Here is a 19,681-nt window from a genome sequence, read left to right as displayed (position 1 = left end):
TGCTATCTTACCTGGAAGGGGGAACCAATCCAAATGACGGTCGCTGTGTTACCTGACCCCCCCTTCCCAGTGATCCTGGGACAAGACTGGTCTAAAAGAATCAGCGGTAAGCCATTCGCGCCCCCGGGCCTCGCTGGATCTTGTCATGAGGGGAAAAGGCACCCTCCCGCGGCCTCCACGCCGCACAAGGGCAGGCCCTATGGGCGCTGGTGTCTCGGGGACCTTCCGTGGCTACGGACCTTGACCCGAAGATTCCGCGGAGAAGGGACTAGCCAGGAACTCTTCCGGCCCAGGCCCCAAGACCCTCTCGCGCCTGGACCATCAATTTCGTCCACGCCGCCTCCTTTAAGAGGGAGCAGTGGAATGATGACTCCCTGCGCTTTGCCCGGAACGCGATTGTTCTGCCTAACAGCTCGACAGCGGACGGATCCACACCGCGGAACCCTTCTTTGTCCTTGAAATGATCTGTTGTACCGAAAGTGGCTACCCATGAGGGCGAGGTGCGGAAGTTGTTGCTAATTCCGCTGCACCTTCCGGGGGGAGATATGCGAAGTTGGCACATGCTCACCTCCTAGGCCCACCTCGGGCCAAAAACACTGGAGAGGATTAAGCCCGCTTTTACTGGCCTGGGATCAATGAGGAGGTCCGCGGTTCTGTCAATCCTGTCCGGAGTGCCAGACCCGCCAGATTCCTAGGAGGGACCGTGCTCCTCTAGTCCCTATTCCCCTCGTGGACATCCCCTTTGAAAGGATAGGGGTCGATTTGGTGGGACCCCTGGAGCCCTCAACCCGTGGCCACAAGTATATCCTAGTCATGGTGGACTATGCCACCCGGTACTCAGAGGCGGTTCCCCTGCGCCCGCTAATACTAAAAGCATCGCACGGAACTGGTTAACTTGTTTCACGCTGGGCATACCCAAGGAGGTCCTCACGACCAGGGTACGCCTTCACTTCGGATACGCTCAAGGAGGTGGCCAAATTACTGCAGATAAAGCACCTGAAAGCGCCAGTCTATCACCCGCAAACTGACGGGTTGGTCGAGCGATTTAATCAGACGCTTAAGCAGATGCTCCGCAAGGTAGTCAGCGGACGGCAGGAACTGGGACCAGCTCCTCCCGCCGTGCTTTTGCCTACCGGAGGTACCCCAGGCCTCTACGGCTTCTCCCCTTTGAATTACTATACGGCGACAACCCCGGGAATCCTCGACATCCTAAAAGAAGGCTGGGAGGCCGAGGCTCTTCCCTCCTCTAATATTTTGAGTACGTGAGCAACCGCGCCATCACTCACAAAGATCAGGCCCCTCCTAAAAGAGCACGTGACTGCGTGCAAGCAGCGCAGGCCCGGTGTTACAACCGCAACTCCGCCCTCAGGGAGTTCCGCCTGGGACCGAAGTTATGGTGCTCGCCCGACCTCCCACTCGAAGCTGCTCGCCACTGGCAAGGGCCTTACGAGGTTAAGGAGAGAAAGGACTCGTCGACTATTTGGTAAAACAGCCCAACCGCATCCGAAAGTGAGAGGATCTATCATGTCAACCTGTTAAAGCCCTGAGAGATAGAGAGGAGCTCCCAGCTCCCGTAGGTCACTCTCCCTTTCGCAAGCACAACTGCCCTTAACCTCGTGAAGAGCTGACCCCAAGCAGCGGCAGGAGTTAGCCCAAACACTCCGAGCCATCCCCAGGTAGTGAGCGAGTCACCCGCCGGACCGCTGATTGAGCACGATATAGTCACGGAGCCCGGGTAATCGTCCGAGAGGCCCTACCGACTCCGGAGGCAAAACGCCGCAGAGGTCGAACTGGAGGTGAAACGTATGTTGACATGGACATAATTGAAGAGAGCCATAGTCCCTGGTCCAGCCCTATTGTCCTCGCCTCCAAGCCAGACGGCTCCTGGAGGTTCTGTAATGACTTTAGACGCCTGAATCAGATCTCCAAGTTCGATGCCTACCCCATGCCCCGCATTGACGCACCTCCTTGAGCGCTGGGTACGGCTCGATATCTGACTACCCTTGACATGACAAAAGGGTATTGGCAAATTCCTTTAACGGCATCCGCAAAGGAGAAAACGGCCTTTAGCACCCCTAGCGGGCACTGGCAGTACAAGGTCCTCCCATTTGGGCTGCACGGGCCCGGCGACCTTCCAACGCCTGGTAGATAGAGTGCTGAAGCCACCAGTCCTATAGTGCCGCTTACCTGGATGACGCTTGTCATCTATTCCGCACCTGGGAGGAGCATCTACTGCAGGTCGCAGCTGTCCTCCTAACACTGGCTAAAGCCGCCTCCGCATAAACCCCCGGAAGTGTTTTTTTGGATTAAAGGAGGCCAAATATTTAGGCTACCTCGTGGGACAAGGACAGGTGCGGCCACAGAGCTCCAAAGTGAAAGACATCTTAGAATGGCCCCGTCCGAGTACCAAGAAACAGGTGCAGGCTTTCTTGGGGCTTGCGGGTTACTACCGCCGGTTTGTTCCCCGTTTCTCCAAAGAGCAGCACCCTTGACTGACCTGACAAAAAAAGGCGCTCCCCTATACGTGGTGTGGACCGACAAAGCAGAACACGCGCTCAGTGACCTAAAGAAGGCCCTAACGCCGGCACCTGTGTTACGGACGCCCGATTTTGGGCTCCGCTTATTCTCCAGACCGACGCTTGGACACAGGCCTGGGTGCCGTGCTGAGCCAAAGCGCCGATGGTGTCGAGCACCCTGTGATGTACCTTAGCCGAAACTGATGGACCGGGACCCGTACGCTGCAGTGGAGAGGGAGGCCTTGGCCATTAAGTGGGCAGTGACCCACCTCCGTACTACCTGCTGGGTCGCGAAGTTCGCTCTGGTGACTGATCACGCTGCACTTCAGTGGATGTCCCTGCACAAAGAGTCGAATCCGCTGGGTCACCAGGTGGTTCCTGGACTTACAGCCGTATAAGTTCACTGTCACTTATCGGCGGGCACCCTTCAGGCCAATGCCGATGCCCTCTCTCGTATTCACGACCTCTCGGTTAGGTCCGCCCGACCTGACGGTCCTGGGCTAAGGGGATCGTCACGCACGCCGAGTAGGAGGCGCGGATTGATTCGACAGCACCTGGGAAACCACTCGCGCCAGGGAATGGTGGGGTATTAACTTTCTCCCTCTGCTTCCTCATAGAAAAAAGACCTTCCTGCACCATAGGCCTGGATGACCGCAGTGCGATACTTCCGCCCTTCCTCCGCCATCTTGCCCTGACGCCATCCTTCCCATCCTCCCTTGCGTCCTTCCCGACATTCCTCCACTTCGGCTCCTCCCCATAAAATGGCGCGACGCCAGGAGTCGGCGCCGCGCATTATGAACTGTTTGTTTATAATTTTGACCTGTTTTTGTTTGTTTACAATATACGGGCCGGAAAACCCCAACCCTTGCTACTGTCTCTCGTCCTTACATATATATATATATATATATATATATATATATATATATATATATATATATATATATATATATATATATATATATATATATATATTCCTCAATGTTGGTGTTGGTGTGTCAGCTTAGGGGATATGCATTATTGCTTATAATGACACTTAGTTTTGTTTTACTGCTCTCCTTTGCTACGACCTTCAAAGCGTCCAGAGTGTGTCTCATAACGAAGCATTTTAATTACTTGTGTTTCTGAACACAGCTATAAAAAATTTTATCAGTTTGGCAAGGTAGTAAAACAATACAAGATAAGCAAAAACTGTCAGTGTAAATGGACATAATTGATCATTTGTAAACTTTTAATGACCCCTTTCGGCCTCATTTTTCAGGCAGTGTGATGTAGTGGTTAAGGCTTTGGACTTCAAACCCACTACAGACACTGTGTGACCGTGAGCAAGTCCCTTGACCTGCTTGTGCTCCAATTGGAAAACCAAAAGAAATGTAAGCACTTGTATCACAAAACGTTGTAAGTCGCCTTGGATAAAGGCATCAGCCAAATAAGTAAATGTACAGTAGATACAGTGCCTATGTGGAGTATTCACTCCCTTGGAAGTTTTCACATTTTATTGTTCCACAACATTGAATTACAGAGGATTTACTTTGACTTTTGTGACACTGATCAAGAGAAAAAGACAATTTAATGCCAAAGTGAAAAAAGATCTATGCAAAGTGGCTTAAAAAAATATAAATATGAAACACAAGAGAATTGATTCCATAACTATTCTCCCCCTTCAGGTCAATAATTAGTAGATAAACCCTTGCTGGCCATGACAGCCTTGAGTCGTTGTCCACAGGTTTCTATGAGCTTTGTACATCTGGACACTGCCATCACCCCTCCATCACCAGCATTTGTCATTGCTGCGCTGCTCAAGCTCTGTCAGTCTTCATGTTGGTCATGTTTATCACCATTTTTCAAGTTCAGCAACAAATCCTCAATTACACGAGTTGTAATCTCTGACTAGGCCACTCCAGGACATTAACATATGTTTTGAAACCATTCCTGTGTACCTTTGCTGTTGCACTTAGTGTCAGTGTCTAGATGCAAAAAAACAAATCTCCAAGGTGTTGGATTCTTGCAGATTGTATCAGGTTTTCCTCAAAAGATTTTTCAGTATTTTTCGATATTCATTTTCCCCTCTGACCTCACAAGCCTTCGAGAGCCTGCTGCACAAAAGCATCCCCAAAGTACGATGCTGCCACCACCATGCTTCACGCATGGGGCGTATGTTTTGACAATGTGCAGTGATTGGCTTACACCAGCCGAGATCCCATGTTTTTTTTTTTGTTTTTTTTCCCCCCTTTCTTTAAACAGTGGTTTTCTCTTTGGAAATCTTCCATAAACCTTCCACTGGTAAGGCACCCAAGCAACAGTCTGCATAGTCTCACTTATCTCAACCACTGTAACATGCAGCTCCTTCAGCGTTATTAGCAAGTCTCTTAGTGGCCTCCCTCACTAGTTTTACTCTTGAGTGGTCACTCAGTTTTTGTGAACGTGTGCTTTTCAATGACCTTATAACAGAGGTTTGGAGTGTTCTCTTGTCTTCATAGTGTAGGTTAGGCCAGTGAAGGTTGGCCTTTTCCAATAAGGTGCATTTATACTACAGTTAATTGAGACCCCAGACAAGTGATCATCATTAAGAATGGGAAAGGCACTATATTAATAAAATGATATGTTATTACAGTGTTATTATTAATATTATTATAGAATTAATTATGTGACTTCTAAATCCAATTGGCTGCACAAGTGATGGTTTACCTGTGTCATATTAAAGGGTGGGGTGAATAATTATGTGATCGAGTATTTTGTGTTTTATATTAATTCAAACCACTTTGTAGAGATCTATTCTCTCACATTAAAACGCCTCTTTTCTTTGACGAGGTGTCAAAAAGCCAAATTTAATCCACTGTGATACAATGTTGTATAATAATAAAATGTGAATATTTCCAAGGGGCTGAATCCTTTTTCTAGGCACTGTAGACTGTACTACACATATGGAGCCCTGGGTTTTCACTGATATTCCACATCACTGTCTAGTTTGAGTATGCGTGATCTCCAAACATTTTCAAAATAGGCTGCTTCTGTTTTTGAATTGCTGCTTTCCAGCTTTGGCTCCTGTGACTCTCTAGATCAGGGGTCTCCAACCTTTTTTTGCCCTGAGAGCTACTTTTACAAAATGACAATGGCCGAGGTACTCTTGTTTTCTAATGTTTATTCTCATAGCCTTTTTCAACCCAAACAAACTGAATAAGCTTGTTTTGCCTGAACATTTACAAAGTGATGGTGTACAGAACTCACATTCTGCACCACAAAAAATATTTAGTTCACCTGCAAGTGTATTTTGTATGTCTGTATGCACTTTCTAGTGTATCTCACACTATTGAATTACAACATGAATGCTGTCAAAACAAAACAATGCAATTTCAAATACACAGATATTCATTATTCATTTGTCATTTTGTCACATGTCACTGTTTCACTTTATTCACAGGTCCAGTTGCATTTGTGATGTGTTTTTTAGTTAGTCAGATGACTGGCACTGCATGGAGTCAACAAGAGAGGCCGGTGTCTGGTGGAGTGGAGCCACTGAGGTTCACTCTTATGGAGTCATTTAAATGTTCGTCTGTCAGTCTTGTTCTGAACTTTGATTTCATGACATTCATGTAAAATCAGGCAGACTCACAGAAGTATGGAGACCCAAACAAAGCAGACATTTTCAGAGTTGCTTGGTGAAGATTCTTATAGTTATCTGGCTCTACTAAGCTCAAGAAATGCTGAGAATGCTGTTGAGACTTTAACTGCACATTATTTTGAAGGTTTACTAATATATGCTATATAAAATTCATTGTCTGTCTGCTTTTCATGCGAGAACTACTTAACGGATTTAGATTTTTTTTTTTTTTTCTATAATTTGCTTGAACATTTCGGATGATTTTGCGACTTCTCTCATTTCGCTATGTATCATAGTTCGCTTGCAGTACCGATTTATTTGTGCGAATCAAAGAAACACGCAACGGGCCGAGGGGCAGGGGGTTTGGGTGTGTGTGGATGAGCTCTCCTCACTCACTCGTCAGCGTCGGGCGTGTTCCTTAACTCCGCATAGCTAGCGAACGAGACAAAATGAATTCAACTTTGTTTGACATTTAAAATAAAGTGTTGCTTAGGTCTTGAGGAGTTTGAAAAGATAGATTGCAATTCAGATTGTGGATCGTGGTTTTGTGTTAAAAGGATCGTGGTATGATTTTTTGGGATGATCACCCACCCCCTAATTTGACTAATCAAGTGTTCAAGTTTATGTAGGATTCATTAACCCTTCTGTAAGCTACTTGGAAAGGGTTGCAAGCTACCGGCAGCTCGTGAGCGACGTGTTGGAAACCCCTGATCTAGACCAAATTAGGGTTAGGACTCAGAAAATGAATGAATGGAACTCAGTATCCAATTAAATATGCCCACCCATTGTGCTACATTGTAATAAGAATCACTTATTTGTTTAATATACTCCTTCCAATTCAGTACTTCCTTTGATTACTTAACCATTCAGTCTTGCAGCTAACTATAAAAGTTCCAGGGTGAGGTTAGTTCTGCACTTAGCACGTTATGAAAGTAGACTGTTTAAGTCTGGAGTGAAGCCCAGATGTAACAGTTTGGCTATTTGCCTTTATTACTCTGTATTCCTGATATTCGGACGTGTCTCCGCTCCTAATCCTCGTCACAAATGCCCCTTTATTTCCACATATAATACAGTGTTTACTGTCCCCCGCTCATATTTATTTTACGATGTTACCTGCATGTATATAAAAAAAATCATCAATTAGGGTTTACTTTAGATTCTTTTTGCAAGATCTAATCAATAGCACAGAAATTCTCCACCAAGGAAAAACATATTTTTTATATATAATGGTGTAATAACAGTGCGTTACAGTAATGGTCATTCTTAATTTGCAAATACAACAATCAGAAGTACAGGGACTTCTTGAAAATGAACAACTTTATTAATAAAAATTGAGTGTTATTTTTACAGCCAATGGCTGGACATCTCATCAGGGTGACGTTATTCGGGGAGCCTATCCGAGAACGGGACGATCTCTGCACCAAAAGCAGTTCGTCACAAGCCAATTATATTGTGGCGAGGAAGCCGTAGACACCTCAGGGGCTCTTAGAGGAAATTAGTACTTGCAGCTGTGAGCTGCTGAGAAGTGAATTAATATTAAATTTTTTCTATAACACTCGAGTTACACCCATTATTTGTGGTAAACGGACTTGCTATGCGACTCCAAACAGCCACTCCCTCCTCGGCGAAGGGCACCGAAAGCCGCCACACGCCCATTCTTCGCATCGGCATTAATGTAATGTGAGGTACGACTAGCAGTCCGAACCCAGCGTTGTCCAAAAGTTAAGGGGACCCTCTCCCAGGTAGGAACTCAACTCATTACTGTTACCACAATGACAAAATGTAGGTATGACACTTAAATATATTTAACACACAAATAAATTACAGTAGCTGCATTTAGCGATCGTCAAAGTAGTTGAGTTTCTGAAATTAAACTTCGCTTACCTTTTGAAATCGCCGCTTCACAGCTAAAAATCAACTTTCTTGGCGGAGATGCAGCGATAACAGAAAGCCTCCTGTGTCAAGTAAAAGGTATAAGAATAAAGACAGAAACTGAAAGAGAAAGTCACGTCACTGTACAAAGCCTGGCAGAGACAGCACACGCGCAGATTGCCGGTGGGGGCGGACTGGCGCCTGGCTTCACCTTTTTATATGCTGACAACCCAATTGCTTAACTTGGGAGTTTTTCATACCTTATTTTTTTCCTTGTGTGTGTGTGTGTGTGTGTGTGTGTGTGTGTTTTTACCAAATATGTACTATTTGGTAAATAAAAGTTTTATTCTTCTACGTTGAAGAAAAAAACTGCAAATGTTGCCACGCGTGGCTCCTATATAGCCTAATGTATATATTTATGGGCCCGTTTCTCCGAATACAGAAAACGGGTGGCATAGATGGAAAACTCCACAACATAAGAAAATTTGCTAATCGGGTGTAGATCCTGCATCCATCAGGCTCATTCAGGTACCTAATATTTTATCAGATTATGACGTAGTAGTTTATCTTCTTTAATATACCCATCATTTCTCCTGAACTGGCTAACTATGCAGTTATCTTCATTTTGAAGAAGTGTTTTCTTAAAAGAACATTACATAATTAATGAAATGTTAATTACAAGAGGAGGATAAACAGTTGAAACGAATAATTTTATTATTGAGTCTTTCTTTAGTTGAATGCAATGCGAAGTATAAGAAATGAGCAGAGTGCAATAGATTTTACTTTTAAACATGTTATATTATAATTAAAGGATTTGTCCACCCAAAAAGATATATATTTTTTAAACTGCTACTTATCTCATGTAGTATAGTGCTGGCCAAGAAAACGTGTTAATCTTATGTTTTTGTGGAGAAAGTATGTGTCAAAGTAAAGTATATGATAGAATGGGAGCCTGTGGTGATCAATGCTGATAAAAAGCAAAGAACATCAAAAACCTCCAAGAAAAAGTCTTAGTGACATCCATGCTGTGTAATCTGCACAACAACTCATCTGGTCGTATGCTAAAAATGTGCAAAATGCATGCATTTTTTCCTTACATATTGTTAAATACTCCCAGAAAACTGGAAAATGCACACCGAGAAAACCCATTCATACCAGAGTGAGCTTCTGAATTGAAGACAGGATTCTTGAACAATGAATGAAGGGAAGCAGCAGGTCTTCAGTTGAAAAGCTAAATCCCATGCTGAATGGGCTTTTTGTTTGTAGATTATTTTCATTTTCTGGACTTATTCATTTCACCTTATTTTAGCAATAAATAAAAGCATATTTTCTAGGTCATGAGCATACAACTGTATGACTCTACCTGTAATTTGAGACAGGAGTTAACTTAAGATTTCTTCAAGGATGTTTTTGATTTTGCTTGCTGTTGTTAAGCATTGCTCAGCATTGGGTCATGAGATTAAACTTTTTTTCTTAGCCATCACTAACAAACTATATCAGGTAAGCAAATTTTTGGGTGCCGTCATTTATTACAGCATGAATTTAATTAATTATGGTAATTATAATTAACAAACAAACCATATTATAAATCCAATTAAGTAAATAAATACAAATATTAGTATAACCAAGCGCTGTCTGCATGAAGTAAAATTATACATACAAAATTAATGATTTATGTTTGAAAAATGGAATGACCACTGGAAAAAATAGTTATCAAATTTTGTTAAAATGCATAAATTGGATATTTGTAATGGGAGGGGTTGGGCCTCAAATGTTAAATAGTCTGAAAAGGTGTTTTGTCCGTTCTTTTCAAAACTGGATAGTATTTTTGTTGTTGCAGTCATAATAGAAAGGCTGCTGCACCACTGTCATGCCAAGTACTGTTGCTGTTTTTGCCATAATAGGACTGCCAGATATTGGCAAACACTATTATGGTATACATGACATGACGATTTTCTAGAGGTGCAAAGAATCAACACACTGTGTGTGTTGCCCAGTTAAATGGAGCTTGAGCTTTGAATCTACTATGTGCCACTGATAAAGAGTGGCAACAGGTCAGGGAGATGGGAGTGTGACTGTGATGAGTGTATGAACATCTGCCCTTTGGCATTCTGGATGACATGAAGTTTATTCAGCCTGTGGCAAAAAAGTTGCTTGAGCAGAGGATGTGGTCTTTGGGAAAGACCACCAGGGCCTGTTACGGAAAAAAACTAAATTGCTGTAGAAGATAATAGCCATATATTATGAAAGTTTTAGAAATTCATTATGGCTATAGGGCGGCATGGTGGCGAGTGGTAGGGCTGCTGCCTCCAGATAGGAGACCTGGGAGTTCGCTTCCCGGGTCCTCCCTGCATGGAGTTTGCATGTTCTCGCTGTGTCTGTATGGGTGGTCCGGTTTCCTCCCGCAGTCCAAAGACATGCAGGTTAGGTGCATTGGCGATCCTAAATTGTCCCTAGTGTGTGCTTGGTGTTTGTGTGTGTGTGTTCTGTTACAAAGGATTACATTATGTAACCCACTTCAAATCTATTTGCTTTGACCTCTGCCTGGGGTTTGTTCCTGCCTTGCACCCTGTGCTGGCTGGGATTGGCTCCAGCAGACCCCCTTGACCCTGTAGTTAGGATATAAAGGGTTGAATAATGAATGGATGGATTATGGCTATGTACAAAGTGACTGACAAATCACAGAGTAGACTATGTGAAGACATTTTAGTGAGTTCATACAAGTTCCATGCAGAGATGGCAGGAAGGAATGTATAAATAATATCCTTATGACTATTTTATCTCAAATGAAAATCATAGTGTGAAGGTAGTAAGCAATGCTTCATTACTCTTCTTCGATCCCTTTTTAATCCAAGGGTATTGCTGAGCTTGTCACTGTGATAGAGAGTGCTTAGCAATCCTGCACAGTAACTTCATTTTTAAGCTTGTACTCACAGTCTCATTGTCCTGGTCACAACCCAGAGTTCATGACTATCAGTCACCATACTATAAGTGAGGATAGGCATACAGCATATCGTGAATGTAAAGCTTTGTATGTGGACTTGACCAGACTGCAAAACTGCTAATGCTGCATTAATCTGTCAGTCAATCTCATTGTCATTTCTATCGTGGTTTGTTAGCTTAGCTGTCGCTTCTCTTCCACAGTACAGAGCAAAGTCCATAAAACTATTAAGATGCATGGCGACTCAATGGCCAATTTCACTCACTCTAGAACAAGACCTCAAGGTACTTGAACTCCTCAACTTCCGCAGCTGCTTACCCTTGCCTCAACAGAACAAGCCACTCTTTTCTGGGAGGTTCATCTGCAGACCATATCAATGAATATTGATATCAAAGCATAACCCGTGGTTCCAAACCTTGATACTCTATAATCCTTGGCTGCATCACCGTATCATATCTAATTTTGATGAAGTCAACAACAACAACATTTATTTATATAGCACATTTTCATACAAAGAGTAGCTCAAAGTGCTTTACATATTAAAGAATAGAAAAATCAAAGACATAATTATAAAAATAAATCAACATTAACATCAATAAGAGTAAGGTTCAATGGCCAGGGGACAGAAAAAACAAAACTCCAGACGGCTGGAGAAAAATAAAATCTGTAGGGATTCCAGACCAAGATACCAGTCCCCTCAAAGTCAAACACCCCTATTGACCAGTCTCAATTTAATACGAAGCATTTCACCATACCTCTTACTTTCAAAATATTGGAACCAAATCAACTACAGTGAACCCCATACCGTTGACACGTTCGTCACTATAGACTATAGGGCCCACTATCGTAAGCTTTTTTCTGAATCCAGAAAGCAACTGTAGACAGGAATGGCATATTTCTGTGATCCCTCAAATATCTCTACAAATACAAAGTGTCTATTCTCTCACAGCCAGGACTGAATCCTTATTACTCCTCCTAGCTATCCAATGGCATCTCCATCATTCCAGTACCCAGGAAAAAGTTTTTTTCCCAGGGAGGCCGAGATCCTTTATAACTGAACCCTACCCTCTCCTCTCCCAAACCCAAGGCATTATCCATGTCTTTCTTGCCAGGTCCACAATTTCCAGCACTTTCACCATTTCCATCCAACTCTCATCCACCCGCAGTGGATTCTGCCACTTGAGTCTCTTAGTTTGGTTTTCTTGCTTTTGTATGTATGCGTACATTTGTTTTGAAAAGCACTGTGCTTTGATGGCCATGATTAAAGGCATTTTAGAAATAAAAGTTTAAGTGATTGTTACAAAACTCAGCTTGACTTTGAAAAAGGAACCTGCTCAGGGAAACCACTGCTTTATACAAGTGTTTGCATACTGTGGTTTCTTTAATTGTAAATATTCTTGCCAGCAATCCATATGACAAAACCTAACCTAATGTGCAAAGCTAAATCTGAGAATTACATGATAAAATTCACAGATTAACATATGGGAAAATTTGGAGAGGCTGGCAAGGAATATTATTAAGAATTAAGTATATTCCAAATAGATTTTGAGAAGTCAGGTTACATAATGCAATCCTTTGTAACAGAACATGTTACATATGAATATAACCTGCTTTTCTTCTAATATTCAATCTGTTTGCTCTAGGTTTGATGGTGTTCTTTACATCTGACTCATAATTTGCCTGAAGCTATTGAGTCAAAGTATGACACAAACACAAAGAAAACAAGAACCTGCTCCATCATGAGAAAAAGGTTTTCTCAAAAACTTTAATGAAATGCTATATATAAAAAATCTATCCCATTTGGGCTTGCAGCCCAATGCTAAGACACATGCTAGGAAACCGGCTGACTCCACTCCCATATTTATACACCCGGCCAGTTTTTAGATTTACCAAGTAACCTAATCTGCCCTCCTTACAAAGACAGACATGCAGTCACACCTACCAAGGGCTGGGCTTTCTTTCGTGTGTTGCTATTCTAAGCCAGATTTGTGCTCAAATGTGTGCCTGTTTACAGGAAATGTCCTCGCTTTCCATGTTTGAACCCAGTGGCCAGATCTGACATGTTGTATGTTCTCTTTATACCAACGACGATGTGCCTGCATAATAATTCACTGTGTCTCTAAGTTTCTTTTTAATTTTCTTTGTTTTTAGTCATTCTGGTGGGTGTGTGTTTGTGTCTTTCTGTTTGTTTGTTTATTTATTTATTGACCTCTGTAAAAAGCCAAATTTCCCCTGAGGATAAATAAACGTCTTTCTGTCTTTGTTGATTAGCACATGAAAGTAATAATGTCGCTGTACTCTCTTCTATGTGATGATGTTGACCCTATGAACTTAATGACTGGATTTGGGGCAGGTGTTTAACTTGAACATATTTGACCAGGAGGGCTCATTTCAAGTTAAATTCAATTAACTAAAACTTTCTTTCTGCTAAATGTTTATAACCTGTCACATTGGTGGTTGTCACTATCACAATGCTGTAAAGTGTAATAATGTGGTGTCTGTCTTGTTTTCTCTGAACTTTTCTTGAGGCTTGTTTGTCAAAGTAGAGCACTAGCATGTCTTCCTGAAAGTGCAAGTGCATTTTTATCTTTTGATTGTTCAGTGGGGAAAGTATAATCTATTTTATGGACTGAACATTTGAATATTTAAAGCATTTTAACAGATATTCAGCTATTGTAATTGAATTCTTAGACAAAAGGTATTTTATGCATATTTGAAAGAAATGGAAAATGCATCCTACAGTGGACTATTGGTGTAAAATATGTTTACTCACACTGAACTCCCAACATAATTCAGATAATTCATTCTTTTTTCATATAAAGAACATAGTTTCACAGCTGGCTCGAATTTATACCAACAATACTGGGCCTAACACAGGATTAGATGCTAACCATGGACAGGATGGGATCCCTGAGAAGGCATGTGGATTGTTTCTTGACTTGTGCAGATGGCTGTCTGGATAAGCTCGGATCTGTTGTGATTGCATAATTGGATTATGCAGGTTCAGAAGATGGATAGATAAATTACTAAATATTTTAAATAAAAGGTTCAAATTTAAACCTAAGGGTGTACAAGTATGGTATAGCTAGCTGAAATCAATATGGTGTGTGTGTTGGGGGGGTTGCTTCTGAAACCTGAATAAATTCCAATAGAGATGCATCCGGAAATTGAAAATGTTATGTGAATTTATTTATTACATAGTCTTGAAAACAAATCGCACTGCTGTTGAGAGAATGAGTTATTGGAGATCGATCGACCGTGATGCAGAGAAGTGTGCAAATCAGAAACAAAGAGAATTTAAATTAGCTTATTGTGGTTTAAAATATTCTGATATCAAGAATTTGCCTATACTCCTCATTGGAGCAGTTAACAGTTTTTTTTTGTTTTTTTTAACTTAATCTGTCTCCGTTATAAGAATATGCAAAAGCGATAGACTGACGTTTAATTCTAACATAACAATCACTGATAAATGCATTATCTGTGAAGTGTCCCTCTCTAGTTTTGTCTCGCATTCCATTTACATCGTATTAGTTTTACTGGTGTCTTAAATTTGTCTAATGTGTGTGTTACGCTGGACAGGCGCCGGACACCCCAGAGTTTCTCCGTAACCTTACGATTATTGTTGGGGTAGGCGACTGTCTACTGGGAAAAGCAATACAGTACATGGATATCGTCTGTGATTTCTCAACGGCAGAAGATACGCCACTATACGTACCGATCACTGTGGCTATGAAGCACATTTTGTTTATTGTAACTTTGGGAATTTCCGGAAAGCTCCACTATTGGTGAAATTGCTGCAGCTTACCTTAAAAAGCAGTTTGGCAGCGGATTACTTTTACTTTTGCTTTCGCCGTCATCGGAGTTCGAGGTGTGATTTTTGTCTCCCCAAAGGAGATATAAGAAGAACCAGTTGTCTTTCACAAACAAGAGAGAAATAACCGAGTGCCTCCGTCATCAAAGCGGTTTAGTGACGATAACCAGAACAGGTAAAAAAACAAAAACAAAAATGCACTGTAAGAATCGAGTAAAGCAAATAACCCGATCGACTGTCTGCGGGTGCGCTGCCACATCCAGCAGCAGCTAAGACTGTAATCGGAGCTGCCAGAATCGCACAATGTGCCTCCGATCGCCTTTATCGGCCACCTTACTAAATTAATAACATTAAAGCACTGTGGAAATGTTGTTATATTTTAAAGAGAACTCGCAACGCAGTTATTTTGTAGAGGTAAAACCTCATTGTTAGCTCTTTAAGGACTCCTAACTCGCAAAAAGGGTATAGTGTTTACTTAGCAGTCCATCCTGGTTCTGCTGTTTGCGAAGTTCTGCTTTAATGATGGGATTCGGTAAGAAGATTTGCATTTGTTTTGACTGGGAGGCATTTTCAAAAGGCGCATGTATTATTTTTTTCAGTACATGGTAAGATGGAAGAGGGCGTGAACAATGCAATTAGTCTCCTATAGACAGGCATAAAAATAACTGCAGAAAACTCCAAACAGAATCCGTTTTTTGATGGGTTAGGGCGATTTGGTACGAGTGTCAGCACTTCACAGATAGTACAGCCTGGGTGGAATTTAAACATTGTCTTTGTATTTTCTTTCACATCCCCAAAGTTGTGTAGCCTGTGGTCATTTGTGACTCTGTGTCCAGGCACCCTGTGTTGGTTTGTTTTTCACTTTGCAGCCACTGGTGCTGGTTTTGGCAGTGACACACGCAAACCTTATTTGGACGAAGAAAGGTTTGAGAAAATAGGTACCTATTTTTGATTTAAGTCAACTGTCTTAATAACAGAATATATGTATCTAATTTGCTTTTTATTTATTTATTTTTGCATCAAGCTGTATATATATATATATGTATATTAAGCAATCTCTACCTGCATGTGATGTAACCATTTGATAATTTGTGTGAAATACACACAGAGTCAGTCAGTCATTGTCTAACCCGCTTTGTCCTGCACAGGGTAACAGGTGGTGCTGAAGCCGAGCCCGTTCAGCATAGGGGTGCAATGCAGGAACAAACCTTGCACAGGGTTCCAATCCATTGCTGGGCAAACACACACCCCAACTACAAACAACAGCCAATTTATTATCACCAGTTTACCTAACCTGTATGTCTTTGGACTGTTTGAGGAAACCCACATAGACATGGGGGAGAACATGCAAACTCCACTCATGGAGAACCCAGGACATGACCCCAGGTCTTCATGTTCAAAACAGAAGTGGGACCCTGTACGCACTGTATTGCCCTTTTCAAAAAGATCTTTAAACCCTTTAAAGAGACGGAGTTGGGCTGCTAGACTATAAAAAAGATGCTGCTGATTCAGTTCCTTTCATTAACTATGCGAGCCTGAGCAGATAATTTAAGCTAAAATATTTACATTGTGCACTGGAGATCAGTTTGATGAAGCTTAGAGTAATTGTAATTCTACCAACCAGGATACCTGCAGCCTCTTGATATCCTAGCAAAGAAGTCCTTGTGCTTATTACAGATAAAGTAAGTAAACTTTGTGATAAGGAATTATGCAGTCTTATTTATATTTTAAGGGCACCTTGTGTGTCAACAGAAATTCTCACTGTTTAGCACCATGTTGTGGTTGAATTTCACATTTTACAGGATAGTGTATAGTTAAAGGAGCATGTCGAACTCTCCTATAATGCTTTTTCAACTGTTCTATTTTTTGCTCATAGGAGGTTACAATGGCAACCGGAGGTGTCAAAATGTCAGGTCCAGTGTGCCTCATAGAAAATGTCTCGGGGAAACTCCAGATAAATCAGAAGGCTGTGGACATCCTATCTGGCATCAATCAGCCAGTGGTTGTGGCATCCATTGTGGGCATGTATCGCACCGGCAAATCCTATCTAATGAATAAGCTAGCAGGGCAGAAAAGGGTAAGTTTTGTACATTTTGTTTTTTGTTTTTGCATATACATTTTCAAAGTTTTGAGTCTGTTCTTCAGTAAACAAGAGTGGTCTTAATTCAGTGCTGCTGTTCACTCCACTCCTCTCTAAGGCCCGTGTCAAGTGGTTTAAGTCCCAACCATGATTTCTCTTCCTGTGATTAATTATTTATACCGTTGGTGTGTATAGTGTGTGATCCACTTGTGATCAGGCCATATTGCTCTGTGAGGTGCTTCAATGTCAGGCAGGTTTTAACTTTATTATGCACGTATTGCATCTTATCCTAGGTAATTGACCGAGATATGTAAAATAGAAGTGTTTTCTTAGGACACGTGGAGCTGCTGAGGCAGACTAGATGTCCACAAATTCACCTATTACAGCGAGTCACTACTGTAATGTTTCTGGCTACTCTCCCGTTCACTCTAAAACAGAGTTGGATTTGAGTTCTGTTTGAAACTGATAAAGTAGAACAGTGGTGCAGAGGTTAGTGTTGCAGACTGGGTGGCTTTTTAGTCCAGTTACTCTGTTCTTCCTCTAATATCTCATATGTGTGTGTGTGTGTGTGTGTGTGTGTATATATCTCTATCCATCCATTTTCCAACCCGTTGAATCCGAAAACAGGGTCACAGGGGTCTGCTGGAGCCAATTACAGCCAACACCGGGCACAAGGCAGGAACCAATCCCAGGGTAGGGTGCCAACCCACCGCAGACACACGCGAAACACACCTCACGCACCAAGCACACACTAGGGCCAATGTAGAATCACCAATCCACCTAACCGCATTGTCTTTGGACTGTGGGAGGAAACCCATGCAGACACAGGGAGAACATGCAAACTCCACGCAGGAAGGACCCGGAAGCGAACCCGGTCTCTCTAACTGAGAGGCAGCAGTGCTACCACTGATATATATATATATATATATATATATATATATATATATATATATATATATATATATATATATATATATATATATATATATATATATATATATATATATATATATATATATATATATATATATATATATATATATATATATATATATATATAATAGTGTGTGTTACATTAATTCCCATTTCCCATGTTGTTTCATTTAAATGTCTGCAATGGACCAGGGTAATTCCTGTCTTGAGCCCAATGTGGAATAAGGAGCTAGAAATAATTTGTTACTTTTCTTCAGTATCTTTTGAGAATATTTCTACTTTACTTGAGTATTAAATTGTCTACTTTCACTTCACTTCAATTTTCAAATGACTACTTTTACTTTGATAAAACTTTGCAGGGCACATTTTATTTTTTCAATATTAAAACAAAGGGCTGCACAAAACACAATGCTTTACTCAGTCTATTACCTAAAATACAGGCTTCCCCTGTTTTTATTGTATGTGAAGAATTAGAGACGATTTTCAAACATGCACTGCTGGTGCTAACACCCCAAAATCTGCACAGTCTTTCCCAGCTCGCCTTCCTGTAGCCAGTGTAGCTGGATGTTAGTGAGAAACAATGCCAGTCTCGCTGTTTCCACAGCTAATGCTTAGACGTTCAGACATTGTCCTAGCCTATAGCTGGAGTACAGAACAGGGTGGTGCAGAAAGATGATGACCCACAATCCCAGTCTCAGTTCTGTCCACAGCTGATTCTGCTGCTTTTCAGACTCTGTCCTCACGGTGGTGGCCTGCTAAAGAGGGCGGGGCTTATCAGCCAGCTGCAGCAGTACCCTGCTTCATTTATCTGTTGTGGCTTTATCCGGCTCTGTCGCCTGTGTTGGTCTCATGTCTTGTAAGCATTATTCTAGGCATCACCGCTCCAAAAAAGATCACAAAATATTTAGAAAAGCACAAGAAAAAAATGAAAGGCCATTTCATTAAATGTAAAACAAGAAGTGATAAATTAAAGCATTTTATTAAACATTATTAAGGTTTATCCATCCATCCATCATCCAATCCGCTATATCCCAACTACAGGGTCATGGGGGTCTGCGAGCCAATCCCAGCCAACATAGGGCAAGAGCAGGAAACAAACCCTGGGCAGGGCACCAGCCCACTGCAAAATGAAGGTTTATTTTGATATCTAATGTTATTACAACAAATTCTGTTAATTTTCATTTAGTTCTGTGTTATTTGTACAAATGTTGGTGGATTTTTTTTTTTTTTGAGACCAAGGAACACTTTTAAAATTTGTTTTCCATTTAAATAAATTTTAGTTAGATGTCTACGCGTTATGGAAATTTTACAAAGGGATTTCTAGGAATAGATTAACTCCTTCTTAGTGTAGAGGAAGTCTGCACATCTCCATTAGTCCTACCACACTGAATTAGGATACAATCATGAAGATGCCAGCCCACTCTAGTGTCTCTGCTTCAGTGTTGTGTTTACTTGTCTCATACTTTAGTGATTGTGCTATGACTCGTATGATAAAACAGGATGAGCCACAGAATTAGCCTCCCAACAAGGAGACCTGGGTCTAAGTTCTGGGTGCCCCAGTGTGGAGTTTGCATGTTCTCCTTCTGTCTGTCTGTCTGGGTTTCCTCGCGGTGCTCTGGTTTCCTCCCACATGTGGGTTAGATGGATTGGAGATGCTAAATTAGCTTTTTGTGTCCGTGTGTGTGCGAAAGTGCCCATTCTGCAATGGGCTGGCTTTTCCTGGGCATGTTTCTTCCTTGCTGCCAATGCTTGTTGCAGTTTCTCTGTGACCCTGCTCTGGATAAATGGGTTTGAAAGCGGATGGATGGATGGATGGACATAAAATAGAAAAGAAATCCTGCATTTATTAAAGTGTTAATTAATATCAAATACTTTAAAACTTATACTTGAGCATATTGATTATGGCCAATATTTACGCTTGTGTAAAAAA

The sequence above is a fragment of the Polypterus senegalus genome, chromosome 12, assembly GCF_016835505.1.
Source record: "Polypterus senegalus isolate Bchr_013 chromosome 12, ASM1683550v1, whole genome shotgun sequence".
NCBI classification, from domain to species: Eukaryota; Metazoa; Chordata; class Cladistia; order Polypteriformes; family Polypteridae; genus Polypterus; species Polypterus senegalus.
This window is presented reverse-complemented; position numbering follows the sequence as displayed.